The sequence below is a fragment of the Acomys russatus genome, chromosome 3, assembly GCF_903995435.1.
Source record: "Acomys russatus chromosome 3, mAcoRus1.1, whole genome shotgun sequence".
Taxonomy (NCBI): Eukaryota; Metazoa; Chordata; class Mammalia; order Rodentia; family Muridae; genus Acomys; species Acomys russatus.
The window spans coordinates 68467093-68486170 of NC_067139.1; positions in this window are offsets into that span (position 1 = coordinate 68467093).

A 19078-nucleotide genomic window follows, 5' to 3' on the forward strand; every position below is an offset into this window, starting at 1 on the left:
ATGGTATTCATATATAGATAATACCCATCTAACTTGTAGAACTTAATACTTAAATATTGAAAATGAGCCCAAGTGGAGGTTTCTCTGATGATGACTGAGCAAGACACTGATCTAGGGAATTTGCAGAAGAGGAGGAGAAATGATTGTAAGAGCCAGCGGGGATGGAAGACACCAAGGAAACAGTGCTTTCCAGACACAACAGTACTGGCACACAAATGAATTCATAGAGACAGTGGCAGCCTGCACACCAGACCAAGACCAAGCTAGATGTGGTCCAAATGTTAAAAAGAGGAAGTGGACATGTTCTCCCTATCTCTCACCAGGAGCTATCTCCTACTAACACCCATTTGCAAAGGAAAATTTACTTTTCTCCACTGGAGTCCAACTGGGTGGCTAACTCAAAACAAATTCAACAGTAGTTCTGGAGGCACACTTTTTATTAACTTCATTATGCTCTGTGCAGTTTTTGCATTACTGGTGTTTTGTTTATATAACATGTTTTCTAATTTTGTGTTTTGGGAGGTTTTCTGTGTGTGCAGGTGTCTCTGCAAGTGTATGTGTTTCTCATGCATCTCCTTTGGTTTTGGTTTTGGGTTTTGGGGGGGGGGTTGTTATTGTTTCTGTTTGTTTGTTTTTTCCTATTCTGGTTTGTTTATTGTTTTGGTGTGCCTGTTTGTTTTCTACAGAAAGAGAGAAGGAAGGCTAGGTGTTTGATGGGTGGAGAGGTAGGGAAGACCCAGGAAGAGATGAGGGAGAGGAGTCCCTGATCAGAACATACTGTATTAAAAATCTATTTTCAACAAAAAGAAATTATACCAAAGTGGAGAGAGAGCATGTGTTGATAGGTTAACCAAGTATTCTTGTCTGAGCACTTTGCCTGTACGTTATTTGTGTGTGTGTGTGTGTGTGTGTGTGTGTGTGTGTGTGTGTGTGTGTGTGATTGTGTGTGTATGTATGTTCAGGTTCCCATGGAGGACCGAAGTGTATGTCAAATATCCTGTAGCTGGCAGTTGTGAACCACTAAAGCTGATGCTAGAAACCAAAGTTGGGTCCTCTAAAAGAGCAGCAAGTGCTCTTAACAGTAGAACTATCTCTTCAAGCCCCTGTTTTTGCACTTTGCTGTAGGCTTGCAGTGGTGAAGGATATCAATTTTGAAAGACATGAATGTGATATCACTATTAAGAATCTGAGTTCTCAGAGGAAGGATAAGCAGGCTACCAGGATGAGACCTGATAGGCTGTGATCATATGTTGGGGGATGAAGCCCCCTTCTGTCACAGACCTAGGGAAGGGGAATAGGGTGAAAGAAGGAGATCAGGAAGATACAAGTGAGAGGATAAAATATTTAATCTGAATAAAATATTTAAATAAAAAAATAATAATAATGAATGAAAAATAAAGAAGCTGGATTATGTTCCTTGATGCTGCAGAGTAAGTACGGTGTCTATGCATGCCTGAATGTTGAGTGGAGGAGACTTGTAATTCAAGGACGATGGAGGTTGCTTCATCATGGCTGTAAAGAAGGACAAAGAATCCACCAGCAAAATTGCCCCTCTGGGTCTCACCTATTATCTTGGAACAATGGCCTGATTACTAAGGTAGAATCCTGCTCACCTGGCTCCAACTACTGTCTGCTTTTTCCTCCAGGAAGAGCTACATTTCAGAAAACAGCCTTTGGGACAATGGACTTTTGTGTGTTCTGGAATCCAAAAAAAGACTAAGACTCTCCATTGTAAATTAATACATCAGGAACAGGTTTATAAGTTTCTGTCTTGGTTTGGTCCACATTAGGTGGCACAAATCTCAGGATAAGGTCTTGCTGGTGGTAGACTTTGTGAGATGACTCAGTGTGTAAAGGGACCCGCCCCCAAGCCTAGACCCTGAATTTGACCTCTAGCATCCACTGGAGAGTATGGAGAAAGAATGCTCCATTGAAAGACGAAGTAGGTCTCCTCCCAGGAGCAATTCTCTCTTATCAGGACTTATTACTTTTGAAAAGTAGTCATAATCTCCAGCACCAAATCCAGCTTTACTCTGCAACCTGATCTCCGCCACTTTATGCACAATAGCCAGATAAATATAATACAAATGCAAACTGAATGGCAGGAAAGACTAAGCGGCTGGAGGGGAAGCAATCCTGAGAGAATGGGTTTATCTCCTAGGTAATGGAGATGACAAACTGGCACGCGTGTTTGTTCTCTCTTCTGCCATGGGGAAAGAGATGATGAGCAACCAGGACTCAGCTGTGGAATGCATCCTGCAGCCCATCAATTTGGGTTCCCGTGGCTGTTCTCCCGCTTCCTCGCAGTAGTGCTTGATGACTTCAGAAACTATGACGACTTCTGCTCGCTTTACCTATGATGCTCCCAAAGGGTGTGTCCTCGACTAGTGACTCCTGTGAACGCTTACCATGTAACTACCATTTCCCCTAAGAACAAATTAAAGTTCAAGGTCTGCGGAAGCAGGTCTGCAGTAGCAATGCAGTACTTTCACAGTATGTTCTCACTGAACATTTTCCCTCATGTCAAGGAGGCAGGCAGCTACAGAGTTTCTGGCAGGAATTATAGAATTTGCTATACCATATCACAAGACACAGCACTGAGACTCATTCCATAGATATCTTGATGGAGAAGGAACATTAGTCCTCTGGGCATGTCTGAATCACAGTCGTTGCTGAACTACTGTGCTGTCCATAATATTAAACAGGCAATGCTCAACAGGAACACTGCATACAGAATACCCCCATACTCTCCACCAAATTCACTGAAGAGCAAGCGATAGTTCATTTGCAGTATATCTTAGAAAGAAAATGTATTAACACGAATCTAGGTCAACAACATGTGACTATGTAACAACGTTCAGCAGAGCTGATTGCCCAGGAGACCGCTGTGGCTTGACCACCTGCATTCACCTAAGCCCTAGGCCATGCTCTGTAACTTTGACTTAGGCTAGTGATGGTGTGGTAGGAATGGCCTTCCCTTCTTGTTTCTTCTCTCGACACAGAAGCAGCTTCAGTAGGATATTTCATATTAAAGTTCTTGTGTTTTCAAAAATCCTCAAATATTTTTTTGTATATCATCATAGTTTAGCTGGATGTACGACACCAATTCAGTTTTTTTTTTTTTTTTCTTTCTTTATCCTCTTGTATCTAGAGTTATGGGCAAGAATTCTAATGTTCTTCAGTGGGACTTAACAACAGATCAAGACGTTAAATTACACAAAGAATTGAAACAAAAATGTTAATGAGGGAAATTTGTATTGCTTTATATTTGTGCTTTTTTTTTTTTAAAGAAAAATGTCTGCTTAATAAGAGACAGCTGTTCCCGCATTGGCACTGCATCAATCTCACACCTCCTGAAGCCTGTGGAAAATTCCACCGGGCATTCGTGAGATAATGACAGTGAAAAGGCAAAGATTATACTATCACCACAAAAAAATATTTTACACTCTCTACACTCCCTGAAATAGTCTTGAGGAACCCCAGAGCTCCCTAGACCATACTTTGAGCACTGTTGAAAAGAGCATCTGAAACCAAGGAGCAATGTTGTTTTAAGTAGGATGCTGAACAGAAAGAGGCAATAGCCCTTATGTAAGCAGAGTTTTACGGCACAAGTGCCAGCTCTACCAGTTCCAACAAGCTAGGTTTAGGCACCTATGCCAAATTGCCAATTAAGCAGTGGTTAATTGAAGCTGTGGAGATGACTCTGTAGGTAAGAAGCATTAGCTGCACAAGCATGGGGACATGAGTTCAAATCCCCAGCAAGCATATAAAAAGCAAGCCATGTTCCTGTGTGCCTATTCTCCCAGCGCTGTGAGGGGTAAAGACAGAAGATGGCCGAGGCTTGCTTATTGCCAGCCTAGCTCCAGGTTCAGTAAAACCCTATGTCTAAAGAGAATAAGAGGAAAAGTGACAGATCAGGACATACGATGTCCACTTCCTCTGGCCTATGTTTATATGCATAGGCACATGCATCCTCCTACATACATGCACATATACAACACACTAAAAATAAGCATTGACATAGCTTTAAAAAAAAAAAGAAAAAATGGGGCAGAGAGCAAGAGATCAGCATAATAAAGCAGTCATGGTCAAAATGTGGTCCCACCAATTATTGTCTCAGCTCTGGCCCTGCAGGGTGATCCCATAAGAAGTTGTCTGAGAGATCATTGCCCAAAAAGACAAATCTATTTCCTGCAAAGATGGTCCGTGCCAGGATGTAGCCGTTGCATCACAGACACCTGTCTTCCATGGGAGCGGGGAGGGATCCCGTACTACAATGCAAGATTGTTCATGGAGTCAACTCAAAGATTACTTCAGCTTTTGGACAATGAGCTCTTTCTGCCATCAGCCTGGAAGAGGGTGGCATAGGTTAGGTAGATACATACTAATTCACTGACTATTTGCCTTTATGGAGTTAAGCAAGAGTCAAACCCAAAGTGAAGGAGACGGAGATGCTAGGGGTTTTTCAGCATTTGGCTACCTTGTGGGCCCAGGTGAGGTGTCAATGCCTTTTAACCGAAAGCATTTTCTGAGTGCCTGTTACATTTTTACATGTGAAGCAACACTTAAGCTTGTTCGTGGTAAAAGAAAATCTTAACATCATAATAAGGCATTACTTCTTAAACTAGTTTTGAAGATGTCTCAAAAGGTTGACCATTGAATTTACTGGCAATGCTGCGGGGAAACACTCCAGCGGAAAGAACTCGGCTTTCATAATGTGCGTTCTCAACAGCATTTTCAGGGCTGGAAAGATGACTCGTCAGTTCTGAGTGTACACTGCTCTTGCAGATGACCTGAGTTCAGCTCTTAGCACCCATCTCCACTATCTCACAATTGCTGTAACTCTAACTACAGCTACAGGGGTGTATGATGACCTCATCAGGCCTCTTCAGGGACCAGCATCCATGTGAACATACCCACATACAGACACACACACAGATGCATATAATGAATAAACATCTAAACATTTCCACCTGCAGGAATCCAGGAGTGTGCAATTAACACCTGAGTTCTGGGCTACAGCAAGAGTGTGCCAGGTAATTCTTGACAGATGTGAAAATGAGAATGTTGGAAGTTTAAAAGCGTTCAAGAGTCCAGTTGAAGTTCCTGGTTCCCATATATGGTACAATTTAAACATCAATGAGAGTAATAAGTCTAGTGGATTAAAACTTTTTAAAAGTATTTAGGTATTATGTATCATAATAGAAATAATAATAAAACAACAACAATAGGTCAAATATTAAAAGATTTTAAACATAGTCAATAAGTGGAAATTAAAGCAGTTATCCCTCTGGCTTTGGGTAAGAACTATAGCAACTCATCACCAAATAGAAAAGGAAGGCAATTTCCTCTTTATGAAAGAATTTCAGAAAGTAAGTTCATGAAGGAGTGAATTCTGCCACTGGAATTAGTCATTCTAATTGTCAGTGGCTGTTAATGTGACCAAAGGACAGACAAACTTATCTCTTGTGAAGTATGAGACACAAACCTACTTATGAGGTACCCCTGGAGGGAAGACACACTAAATCAAAGCAAGCATCAAAATTTGATTATGTCCTTCTCCAGTTGGCAAGAAATACTCATTTCATAGAGGTATAAAGTTTCAAAGCTTATATGGCATTTCTCAAAAAGCTGTGCCCCCACAATTCATAGATCCTAGGCTTTTCTATCATGAATAGACCTAGACAGTAGACCTCTGATAATTCTTCCACCCACTAGATACTATTTTCTGATTGTCAGGAGGTTGTCCATTTACACATCTGCAAGGAGATTTGACCAAACTGCTCGCTTTCTCTTTAACCAGAAAAATCCCTTTGAGTAAGTAAGACTACAATAATCCTGCTTAACTACTCACTTTCTTATGTGAGTCTAGATAAGAGGACATTTGAAAAGGTCACAAATAAATGATGGTATTCTGAAAAGTCACAAATGAAAATGTATGTGTCGTAAATTATGTGTGCCAGAGTTTCCTAAGTTCTGGAGCTGATAACAAGACAATCAATGGAAAAATGGAAAAGAGTCAAATGTTCAGTAACACTATGAAGAAAAAGAACCTTCGTAGTAACTATGTTCCCTGGTGTGCAGAAACATTATGTTATGGTTCATCTGTTATAAGAAGCAATATATAAGAGAAAAGACTGTATGTTACTTCAAGACTATTTTACAAAAGATGATGACTTCCATTTTTATTGAATAACGCTCTCTGTATCTCCTTCTCCCCAAACCCTCCTCTCTCCTTCTATCTCCTTCCTTATCTGCATTTCCAGAGCCCATCCTGCCTTTACAGAGGACCATATTCCCATTCTTACTACCTATATCTTATGGCTCACAACTGCCTGTAAATATAGGATTGTAAGATATAGTGCTCTTTTCTAGTTTCCATGGGAACCTGGACATATGTGGCATACATACACAAATACACATACACACATAAATAAAATAAATCTGAAAGTATTGTCTTATTAAAAAACCTGTACTGGTAGAAATTTATCTAGGAATTTCTGCCTTCAGGTCCCACTCAAGGTTGTAGACAAGCTCTTAGTCAGGGTTGTAGCCATCTCTACATATAACAGCCTGAACCATCTGTTTCTAAGCCCACTCATGTACTTGTCTGGTAGGCTATCATTCCTCCCTGAACCCTGGTTAAAGACTGATTTCTTCTCCATGTGGACATCTCTGTAAGGCTGCTCACAATATGATAAAGGGAAACACACACACACAGAGTAACAGCAGCATCTGTACCAAATGAAATGGCTTTTTGCACTGGACAGCTATTAATTGTTTGATAGCAGGTCTATAAATGTAGTACAGTGGGGCTGGAGGTTTATCTCAATCTAGTTGAGGAATCCCAAGCACTGATAAAGGGGGAAAAAGCATTGAATAAAATATGAGTGACGAAGAATAAAAAGATAAAATGGATCAAAATTAGTTATATGATCATTTTACCCCTTTATATCTCAGGCTCACACAATATAAATAAAAATGTGCATAAGGGGAAAAGACACAACTTTTTTAAAAAAAAAGAATTACACTAGAGCATGAAAATGAGGGAGGAAGAAGGAAAACAGGAAGGCAAATAAACTAAAACTCATGTGGAACGTTGAGCCAAAGAACTTGGAGTGAGGAGAAAACCCCTTGTCTTTTGACATGGTGTGCTAACTTTGGTTCAGACTTTATGACCTTTTTTTTTTTTTAACCACAAGACAATGTCAAGAGTGACAAATACCTCTACATGAAGGAAAGACCCAACAGTGGCAGTGCATGCTGGTTTCCTGGCTTCTGACTGTCATGGTTAGGTGTGAGGCTCTAAAATAGTGTTCTAAAATAGACAACACCAAAGAACTTTAGGTCTCAACCAAGTTCCTGGCCTGAGAATGGCTTCAGCCTCCTAAGGAATTGAGTGATTTGAGGTCACTGACTTCTGGATCCCTTTTCAAAACATCAACATCTCTTTGGAAACAGGTCTTGAGGCATCTTCAAGGCTACTAATTAAGTACAATTTGTGTTATATTCTGAAACTGTGTTTCATTGGTGCAATAGAAAATGGCTACTATTAGCCACATTTATGTCTTATTAACAGTATAAAAGCATCAAGGTGACTCACTTGGGTAGCCAGTGTACTGATAGCTTCTACATTGATCATATTAATTACAAAACCATCCTTGAAAGGGCAGTATGATAGCTTGGCTGATGTTGAATAGAAATTGGGGCTGTTTTTCTCTTTCTCTCAGTCCATTCTCTATTGAAACCTGGATGGTGCTTGGGTAAATGACGTTCAAGAGTCTCCATTTCTAGTGCCCTTAATGAGACCATTAAGACCAAAAAGGGAGAAACTGTACATATTATAAAAAGGAGGACAGGAGGAATGAATGGCTCATGCTGAGTAAAAAATTGAATACTCAGGGCTTGCTTGGGAATCCAGGTGTGAGAAAAAAAAATCAGCATCCATCTGGACACTTAAGTCTTAAATTAATATGGAGGGGAAATTTGTAGAGTTGGAAACTAAGAGGAGAGCAACAGATGTTAGACTGGGGAGAGAAAGTCGGGTAAGACTCTGTGTACTGGCCTATGAATAATGAAAATATGGCTGCATTGGAATACAGGAGGTTGACAGTAGATAGCCACCAGGGCCTCATTTGCCCATGTGCTGATTGTCCTGATTTTATTGTTAATAAAACATTTTCATTTCAGCACATCAGAAAATCTAAGTATCTGTACATTGGCCATCTTTTGATTGCCCTTTTATGTATCTAAAGGGACAGACCCACTCATTTGAAAGGAATCTGCACAACATTCAGCAACGATGATATTGGAAGCTTTTTTTCTTCTTTTTAAAGAGAAGGAGGGCATGCACAGAGCAGGAACACAAACAGATGATAGGCCACATTCATCTAACTTTTATTCTTCAAATTGAAAGCCAGCTATCACATACAGAGAGAGGGGTGCGGGGCGGGGGGAGGTCGGTTATAATGCAATGGGATAAAAAAAATTTTTGCACTGTTGAAAAGTATAGCTTTTGTGTTTTATGGGAAAATTCCAAATTTTTTACCATCTCTGAAAGGTGAAGATAAAAGTCACCAGACAAATGGGATGGATAAGGATAGAATCATTCAATCCAGGAAACTGAACACAGGAGGTCAGTGAAGGAGTCTCCATGACCACAGACAGATGGTCAACTTTTCTCACTGCCAGACAAGGTAGACTTCACTAAAAGCTCTCTAGTGAATTCCCTGCCTCAGAGTTTACAAGGAGGAAAGGGTAGCAGATGCTTTAACAGTATGCATTCCCCATGGGTGGCAGGGACGAAATACTCACAGAGTCAGAATCACACCACCAGAGGTGATTAAGAAATTTATCATGAACAGATGGATATTCTAGTGATGGCAAAGGACAGGAAAGCAGATTGTCACTGACTTTAGGAAAAGCATTAGCCCATACTCTGATGCTCTGATCCAATGTGAATGGACATTCTCCAACCAGAGTTGCTCAGTCCTTCACAGACTACTACATCCCTATGAAACAGTCAAGAGCAGAGGGTGACACACAAGCTTCTGGGTCCCTGAATCTACGTTATTTGAATTTTTCATCTTCAACTTAATTGAAAGTAACTGGCATAGCTTGATATCTATTGACCAAATGTAACCTGGGAAGGATACAGTTTATCTGTCTTATGTATCAAGGTCACAGCTCATCATTGAACGAAACAAGATAGGAACTCAAGCAGGAATCTGGAGGTAGGAACTGAAGCAGAGACCATGACAGAACACTACTCATTAAGCTTGCTTTCATGGCTTGCTCAGTTTGATTTCCTACACAACTCAGGATGATTTGACTAAAAGAAATCACCCACAGTGGGCTGGGCCCTCTCGGACCAATCATTAATCAAGAAAATTCCCACACAGGCCTACAGGCCAATCTGATAGAGGGAATTCCTCCCTTGAGGGTTTCTCTCCATAGGTGACTTTAGTTTGTGACAGGTTGACAAAACCTACCCAGCAGAGTAACCTCATCTTTTGTTTCTATAGATTAAGAATGGTGAAATCCTTTTCAGACAAGCTGACAATATAGTGTCTGGCGGTCCAATATGTGATCTTGATATACCAACTCAAGTTTATTATTTATTATTATTACTCCCATTATTTATTCCCTCATCTATTTATATTCCTATAGAATCCTGGACAGGGTGTTCAGTGGTCACTGCTTGGGCTCAGTGGATTTCTAATTTGAAAATACCATTTTTAAAAGGGAATCTTCATAGTATCTTGAAATGTTTATGTTTTGGAATATCACTGCTAGCATATAAGGTAATCTTAAGAAATCTAAAGAAAAACAAAAATCTGAAAAAGGACTATCTAAAAAAGGAAAATAACTATAAAAATAGTGATATGTCCAAAATTTCCAAATTTACCCAGAGGTCTCATAAATCAGCACAGAAGAAATAGCATTTAAGGTCTCTCTAAAGATCAACTCTGTCAACATGCACTCATCTGGGGTATCCAGCAGAGGGAATGGAGGCTATATATAGATTAAGTCTCTGGAAGAGTGAGCACATAGATAGATGTTAGATAGATAGATAGATAGATAGATAGATAGATAGATAGATAGATAGACTGACTAATGGACAGATGGATGGTGAGTTGGGGGGGTGGATGGGTGGACAGATGATAGATAGAGATAGATGGATGGATAGAGAGAGAGATATGATAGAGAGAAAGAATAGATAGATTTATTAATATGATATATGATGTGACATAATATGATATGATATGCTGCTGAGAAAAGATCCAACATAAAAAACAAGAATTGAGTAGAGCTGCAAAGCACAAAGTAAATGCAAAAATACTACTGGTACACAAATGAAGGAAAGTTGACCGCTGGTACTAGAACCTTCTTACCACAACTGAACTGAGTGTGGAAACACCTGACACTGCACAATTCTAGTTGGAGGCTTGGAAGATGGTTCAGTGGTTAACATAACTTTTTGATCTTCCAGAGGACCCAGGTTTAATTCCCAGCATCCACATGGCAGTTCTCAACAGTCTAACTCCAGTTTCAGCCCAGCTTCCTTGGGAGTAGTTGTTCCAAGGTGTCAGACGTAAGCTTGATGGACTATCTCCTCTGCTCTTCGCTATCCCACATCTTCTTCCCCAGAGACAAAATGGAATCTGCTTCTCTTGGGAACTCCGAGAATAGCCTTCATATATCAGAGATGCAGCTCTCTCTGCAGGATAATTTAATGACCTCTTTCCCCAGCAAAAATCCTTCCAGCTTTTGATTTCTCTACATTCTCCTCTCTGCCTAGGCTACTGGTTGACCTACTTTGGAGCTGAAGAGAAAGCTTTGTAAGAGAGGAAGGAGTCAGCTCAGAAATGTCATGAGGACTTGTTGGTTTTAATGAGGCAACGATAAATCATAAGTTTCAGATATGATGACAACATCATACCACACTGCCTAGGGGCTTAAGAAACATGGAGACTGATTGGCAGTGTTGTCAAAAAACAAACTCAGAATAGAAGCAAAGACCTCGATGTCAATCACAGCTTTGAAATAGGCCGGATCTCAATGTATAGCTCCCACTGATAGGGTAACTTGACCCATATAAATTCTTCATAAATATCCCCAGGAACTAAATAACTAGACATAACATGGTATTTTCTGTGATTATCTGTCCCTGGTGTCTGTTCTTCACAGATGCCTGGGTTCAAGTCAAGATGCTGCTGTTTCTTAACATCATTCTTTCCCAGTTACTTTACCTATAAAATAATGATAATACAATTTACCCATGAGATATATTTAGGAAGTAATAAAAACCATGCAATTGCAGTATGTATACATGCTGTGTGTATTTTAATTTTTAGCTTTTCTCGTGGGTGCCCTTTCTCTGGATTTGCCAAGCCCAGGCCCTGAAATGTATCTATCTTCTCAGCTCAATTATACCATGCTTTACTTACCCGGTCAGTCAAGTGCCAGGTCCCATTGCCCTCTACCATAGACATCAGAGCCACTTGCTGCTGGCTGTTCTAACCTTTGGCATCATCTCTGTTTTTTAAGACTCCTCTAATAATGTGTTCTAAATCGAGTGGCTTTAAACAAAAAGAACTTGCCGTTTCCAAGGTCTGAAAGCTCCAAGTCTGAAATAAACGTGTCTCACACAGGCAATGGAATCCTTTCTTACACCTTCCTAGCTTCTTGTCATGGCCACGGATCTGTCCTGGTGGTTTAATTGCTACATCACTTCAACCTCTGTTTCTGTTGTTGCACAACTTTCTGTCTTTGTGCATCTGTCTTCACAGGGCACTGTGGCTTTCTTATTTGAATGTTAGTCATGATGGATTATGGCTGAATGCTAGTGATTTTAATGACATCTGTGAAGAGCCTGTTTCCAGATGAGGTCATATCTACATATCAGAAGCTCATGTGATTTCAGTATGTCTCTGGAGATAGAAATCAATTCATAATTCCAGATTTCTGGTTTGTTTATATATTGATACTATTAGCGTTTCCCTTATTATGTGTCAGGAAAAATAGTTGTAAACAAGAAAGATTATGGTCCTTATACCTATGGAAATATCAGTATACAGAGGAAGGCAGATATTAAAGAGCATATATACATATATATTTGTATATATATGTGTGTGTATATATATATATGTGTGTATGTGTGTGTGTGTGTGTGTGTGTGTGTGATGAGGAAGGCTTGTCTTGGAACTGGAAGCACCAGAAGATATCTAGGAAGGTAGGCTGGGTAGGACTAAGCACCATTCTAGGCACTAAACCAGTATGGACACGTTGCTTAAGAACAGTAGGGAGATAGATACTTGAGAGGAAGCCAGGGCTGAGGATGTGGCTCAGGGGTCAAATGCCTGCTTACTGGATTGCATCCCTAGTACCACAAAACATAGTAGATCCAAACCAAACATGCAAAACAAAACTAGTCAATGTGGCTGGGACAGAGAGAGCAGGGGATTGAAGCATAGGAAAGAGCCAAAATAGCTATAAGGAATTTGATCCTAAGAGCAATGGCATTCGTGGTAGAGAAAGCAATACTGTCTAACTATTTCTGAATGACACCATTAGCAACATCCACGCAGAATTACCTTCTTGATCTCTTAGGAAAGTACTCTCAGATTCTGACTTGGTTTGCTTACTTACCATCAACGATGTGGCTGATATCTTCTCAGTTTCTGTGCTCTTCCTTTAATTTCTTTCCACACACTCTCATCCACTACATTGCATAGACTTCAAGAGAGAACAGGCAAGAAGCATTTGACTTAAATGTCTTTCCTTCCATGTCGCTGGTCTCAGTAAAAGCAACTCAAATTAAAACTACACTAAATGAAACCAGAAGAAATAGGCACATTGTTATATGCATGTAACCAAACGTTATATGCATTAAACTAAATAGGCAGATATAAACAGATGGATAGATCCACCCCTCCTTATCTAGGTTCTATACCCTTTTATCCAGTAGATGGTATCAGTTCTGCAAATGCAGTCTTTTTTTCCTGTCATTATCCCACAATTACTACTTACATATCATTTACATATTTACATTTTATTAGATATTGAGCTAATATAGAAGGGATATGAAGTACAAGAGGATGAGTGATGGGTTATATTCAAAGAGTACTACACAATCTTATACCAAGTATTTGAGCATCTAGAGATGAAATATGACTACAGAGAGAGAGAGAGAGAGAGAGAGAGAGAGAGAGAGGGAGAGAGAATTAGAGTTAGCCCTTTAGCAGAATGTGGATAGAAAATGTCAAGAATTATCAAAGTCATTTTAAACCCCATGGAACTAAGACAAGCTTTCTTCACCTGGAAACATCATGAGAACCCCAACCTCACTCCTATAAATTGAACAGAACTGGCATTTTTAAGGCTTTTACAAATTAGTGATACTAGATACAAATATTCATGCTGTGATATTTGTTTTCCTTAAGTGTTCATCGTTATTGACTTGGAGACAGAAAAAAGTAAAATCTATTTCATTTACAACTGTTGAACTAATGAAAGAGAAATTGTAGAGATTTGTCCAAACATTTGCTCCATTCTGCAATTTGTTAAACATTCAATTGCAGTGGGATCCTATTAAATTCTAGGCTCTAAAAAGGAAAAAAAATATATTACTTTATTTAACCCTGCAGACTAACACACAGTATTTTTCGTCTAATCAGAAATCATAAATACTAGGGATTTAGTTTGAGTTTGGGATCACCCAATGCCTCCAGGATTAATACCTCCTGGCATTAAGCAAGAATATTAAATTAAAGAAAATGCTAGTCTTAAAGCTTTACCAAACGTAATTTATAGCTTAGCCATCATATTAAATCCTTTAATTGAAATTTGTAAAACAAACGACAGTATTAGTAATTCCTTTATCAGCTTCCAATTCTCTGCCTACTTAACATCAGCCTCTAACCCAAGGGAAATATAGTTCCCAAGCGCAATTCTTGGACTTGGAAAAACATCATTCAATCTTCACATTACCTAACCTTCATGCTCACTATTCCTGCAAGGTAACACGCTTTCATTTATTATACAAATGCATTCATTTCCTTTCTGTGGTAAAAATGCCTATTAACAGGGGCTTTCTAGTTTAATGTTATCTAGACTTCTGGCTTACACTGTAATTATACATCAGAGAGAACAATAGTTCAAATTGAATCAGAAGGAGAAAAGCAACTAAAATGGCAACTGAAGCGCTGGAAACTCAAAATCCACACACAAAGCGATAGTAAGTCTATGAAATAAGAGAGAAATGCAAAGTGACAAAGATAATGAGAAACAGCTAGAACAGGCAGAATAGCATTATCATTTCTCCTTCAAAAACAGTTTTCTACTTTCTGTAATTGGTGCTTTCCAAATAAGTGTACATTGGACGTTCTCTTATATATTTGGCCTTGTGCCTATAGACTTGCCATTTTCTTCCTATTAGAAAAGAAATAGGAAAAGGGAAGTAAATCCTACCTGCACCCTAAACATCCTTAGACCACAAACTCTTCTGCTACACAGAGTCCAAGCAGTATGAGAGTAAGGGGAAAACCCATGTAGGAGACAGTGGAGGAAGCTCAGATGAGCCCACCACTTCTCCTAGGCTTGAGGGAGCAAGGTTAAGGCGGTAACGGATGCAGCTGAAGAAGTCATCTGAGGACACAAGAGGACTCAGATTGGACCCTGATTCCTAAGCAGTCTCTTAGACTTGTGCCAAATACCAGTGACATCCACGCAGAAAAGTAGAGCAGACTCAGTCCATATCTTGTTATAAAATCTCAGCGGGTGGAGCTGAGAGCTTAACACCCTGTGGCCGTTCACAAAACAAGCTCCAGCTGAGGATACTCAAGCTGTTCATTGAAATGGGAGTTTTCCAACCCTGCCACAGGGCCTTTTATAGCCATGTAAGAGTATGTTTCTTCTTATTCAAATAGTCATCAGATATGGCACATCTTCCCCTTCCTTCATTGTCGTGCACATAGAATTGCCTTCCCAGTGGTGTGTACATTTCCTAGGAATACTGTTGTCCCTTACTATGACTGTGAAATCAAGCAAACCATGGCTCTTGGCGCTTCATACCCCAATAACAGAAGCAGATTCTGCATCTCATAGCATGGTTTTTATGAGCTCGTGTTCTTTGCTATCTTATTGCTATCAACATCGTAGTTGTTCAGTGTGATACTCAGTTTGTTGACACAATGTAAAATTACTTGAGAAGAGGCTCTCATTGCGGAATTGTGTATATCAGCTTGGGCTGTGACTATGGCTGTGAGGAATTATCTTGATTGCCACTCATCAAGAGCCAGCCACCATGGGTGGCACCATTCCCTAGGTTTTCAGTTATTGGCATGTGTAAGTGTAAAGTCAGGGCCACCACAAGTAAGCATCTATGTATTAATCACTCTTTTCTCTTGATTGTAGTAATTGAGTGTCATCTGGAATTATGAGCTAAAATAATCCTTTTCTTCCCTAAGTTGTTGTTGTTGTTTTTCATCATGTTTTATCACAGCAACAGAATGGAACTAGAGCATTCAGTCTCGCCACTCAGCCTTTATTTCTCCTGTAAATATTCTCACTCATATCAGCCTGGACCTAACCACCAGGACAATAACTAGACTTCAAGCAAGATTCATGGATCCATAGTTGGATAAGTATGAAATATCAAATTGAAGTCCCCACCTTGATTGCTAGAAACCAAAAAGTGCTTCCCAACATTCTTCTGAGATGAGACAGAAACTGCTGAGAAGGACTAGTCATGTCTCTCTTGCCCCAGAAACCTCAGTATATCTCTCACTGTGCATTGACATTTGTGAGAAGGTTCTAGAGCTCCTGAGGAAAGACCCTTCCAAGAGCAGTTCTTCCTGTGCACTTTACACTGTGCCCATTTCTGCACAACCTTCCTTCTGGGCATTCCAAAAACACGGCTGTGCCTATGTCCAATGCTGAGAGAGTGGCCCAGAATCTGCCAAAAAAAATCCCCTTGTTGCTTTCACCAGCTGTCCATCCACTAGTGTATCCACATAGCAGCCTGCCCTCCCAGTCCACATCATCTACCTCCACTTTCCTTTCTCCAATTTCCTTTCAGATCCTGCCACCCTTACCCTGAAACATGATCTCTGCAGATTGCAGCTGTAGCCTGAGCATCACATTCACACCGTAGCTCATGGCCTGACTTTATCTCAAGCCTTCGCTCCTTTCTGGTATGTCCAAGCTTCCTTCTACTTAACTCCCAGAAGTTTCTTGCGGTTTCTTCTAGAAAGAACAGAAAGCTAGTGTTCTGAATCTATTTAATCATCTAATTCTGTCCAACTGCTGGCAGCCCAGGGCCTTTCTCTATATATTTGCTCTCCTCCGGTTATTTTAGTAAGTGCCAAATGAACAGGAAACCCAAGCATTAGCATCCTCATTGATCTACTTTGTTTTCTCAGTGTATTGTCAAGAGTAGAGACTATCTCTCCCAAGAGTGAGATGTCCTGACTTAGTTATCCTCAGCTTCTCAAGTAGTAGAGGACAGCTTTAAAATTCTTACTCAGTCAGCATGAACTGGTTTATCATTAACTTTTTAATAACCCAACATGTAGTCCTTTAAATGTGATGGCCTCCTTTCTAAGCTAAGACCCTATTGAGTAAAACATGAGAACTTGTTGCTGCATGTTCAAAATGAGTTTCCTGATGCTGAAGGTACCACCTAAGAAATAAGGAGCCATTGAAGCCTCAGGCAACCTAATCTTGGGCTAGTACATAATGCAGAGAGTTCTGTAGCATTTGGGGGTCATCACTGGCAGCCTTTCCTATGATAGCATCAGCAAACCTTTCCAAATGTTTGGTTTGCCTCCTAAACATAGTAGTTTCAGTACATGGGCTCTTGGCATCATCGCTTTTGTGCTCAGTGAGGCAGAATATCCTGGTAGGGCCACTGTGGCCAGGAAACACTATTCATCTCGTGATGGAGTGGGCAGGACCTCAGTATCTCCTTTAAAGGGTAGCCCCTAAAGGCCTACTGCCCTCCTCTCAGGACATCACTTCTAAAGCTTCTGCTAGTTCTCTCAAGCACCACCAGGCAGAAATCAAGTTAAGACATGAGCCTTTAGGGGACAGTCCAGACCCAAATACAACACCAGCAAACCAGGATTCTCAAGATCACATTGTGATATGGAAAAAAAATAAATATAACTGGACACTTTACTTACCTAGAGCAGGAGAGAAAAAGAAAATATGTTAGCCAAAGGGAAGAAATATTTCAAATAAGCATTATTTCTGGATGTTACTGTTTTTGTTTCCTCCTTTACTTATGACATATTTTTTTATACAGAAAGAACAGGAGCCATCACTTCTGTAGAGCCTGCTGTGGCCTACAAAAGAATTTCTTACTTTCTTCCAGTGTCCTGCAGGCTTTTCAACTAGGTACACTAAAGCGGTCCATCCGTTTATCTAAAGTTACATCCCAAGTGGCAGATTCAGGTTGAAGTTCATTCTAACGTGTTTCCTGTATACCATACTCTCTCCTAATGGCTTTACCCTACCCCAGTTCATCATTCAATACACGGATCAGTCATGGTCGAGCTGTCAAGCTAAGGAGGCTGCACACTGCAGAGTTCACACTATTGAACCTGACTCGGCAAGCCTGGGTCTTTTCTGTCTTGTCCGCTGATTTGTCGTGTGACCTTGATCTAGCTATGCAGTTTGTCTGCCCTTCCATTTGGCTTCCATGCATATTTATTTCAGTAGCTGAATTAATTCTAATGTGTTTGGGAATCGTGCACCCTGTGATTCCTTTCCAGGAGTAGATGGAGCTCTTTGAATAAGTTAATATATTGAAAATCAAGACACAATTCTTTCTGTCTTTTGCCATGATATCCCTCCCTCAAAGAATTCAATTTCCAGGCACTGATGTTCCTTTCACCACAGATATCACTCCTCTGACAATGCCACTTTATCCGCCTTTAGAGTTTAAAAATTGTCCATCATGAGTGCATTACAAAATCACTCCCAGGCAAAAGTCAAAAAGTGGCTGATGCATGCAGTGAATTTCTGAAGAGGACTTGATCCCAGTCCTTCTAATTCAGGCACTGCTTCTCCGTGATGAAGTAAAAAGAATAATTGGAGACAAATCCTTAAAACACATGCCACAAGCTCACCCTTCCTCTTTGCAGCCTTCCTGCCAAAAATTGAAAAGGGCTTTTTGTGCTTTAAGGAAACTAATTTAGTTCTTCTTTCAGATTTGTTCTTCAAGAAAGGAAACTGTATTAATGGTCATTGGGTGCCAACTGGACCCTCCCTTATACACTTTGTTGCTCTGTGGGTACGTTGACAAAGACAGAAGGAAATTTTCAGTTGCTGATTTTACTTTACCTACCATATAGTTCCCCTATAAATTAAGCTACTTTTCAATTTTCTTAGTCGTGAGTTTCTTTGGTATTAACATCTCCCATCGCCAAGTTCATTATCATCCGTGGTAAACATGTCCAAAGGAAAAGCCTTCGCTACAGGTCTACCAGTTTTCTCCAATGATGCCTTTTGAGGAAACTGATACTCTAAATGGTACTCTAGATGGTACAATAGGAAGAATGTAGCTTGTATGTAATCAAAATAGTATTAAACACACAGATCAACATCATTATACATTTCTTAATGCCATTTGTGACTAGACAGTCATTGAAACCTACATGGAAAGAAGGAGGACATACTAACAACTGTGGCTTCCTGCAGAATAGCGTGGCTCATTGGGAGGAAGTATATGGTGGGCAAGGGCTGCCATTAGAAAGGAACTTTAGCCTAGCCTGATATATCTTCACATAATACAGAGAAAGTAAAGCAAATGTTTATTTGTAAGATTCTGAGGGGCAATATAAATTTAAAGGGTGTAAAGCATGTGTGGTTTATGCTTCTTTCCCCACAATGGGTAGAGTTACCCTCTGATTCCCTCAGCACTGGTGCTCATGGCAAGGTCTGCTCAACTGTTTGCACTGGGAGTACAAGCTTATCTATCTCTCACTCTACGCAATGAATACTAGGCAGGAAACTCTCAAGAGAGTTCAATGATGATGCTCTTCACATTTGGCAAAAGAAAATATGTCAGGAT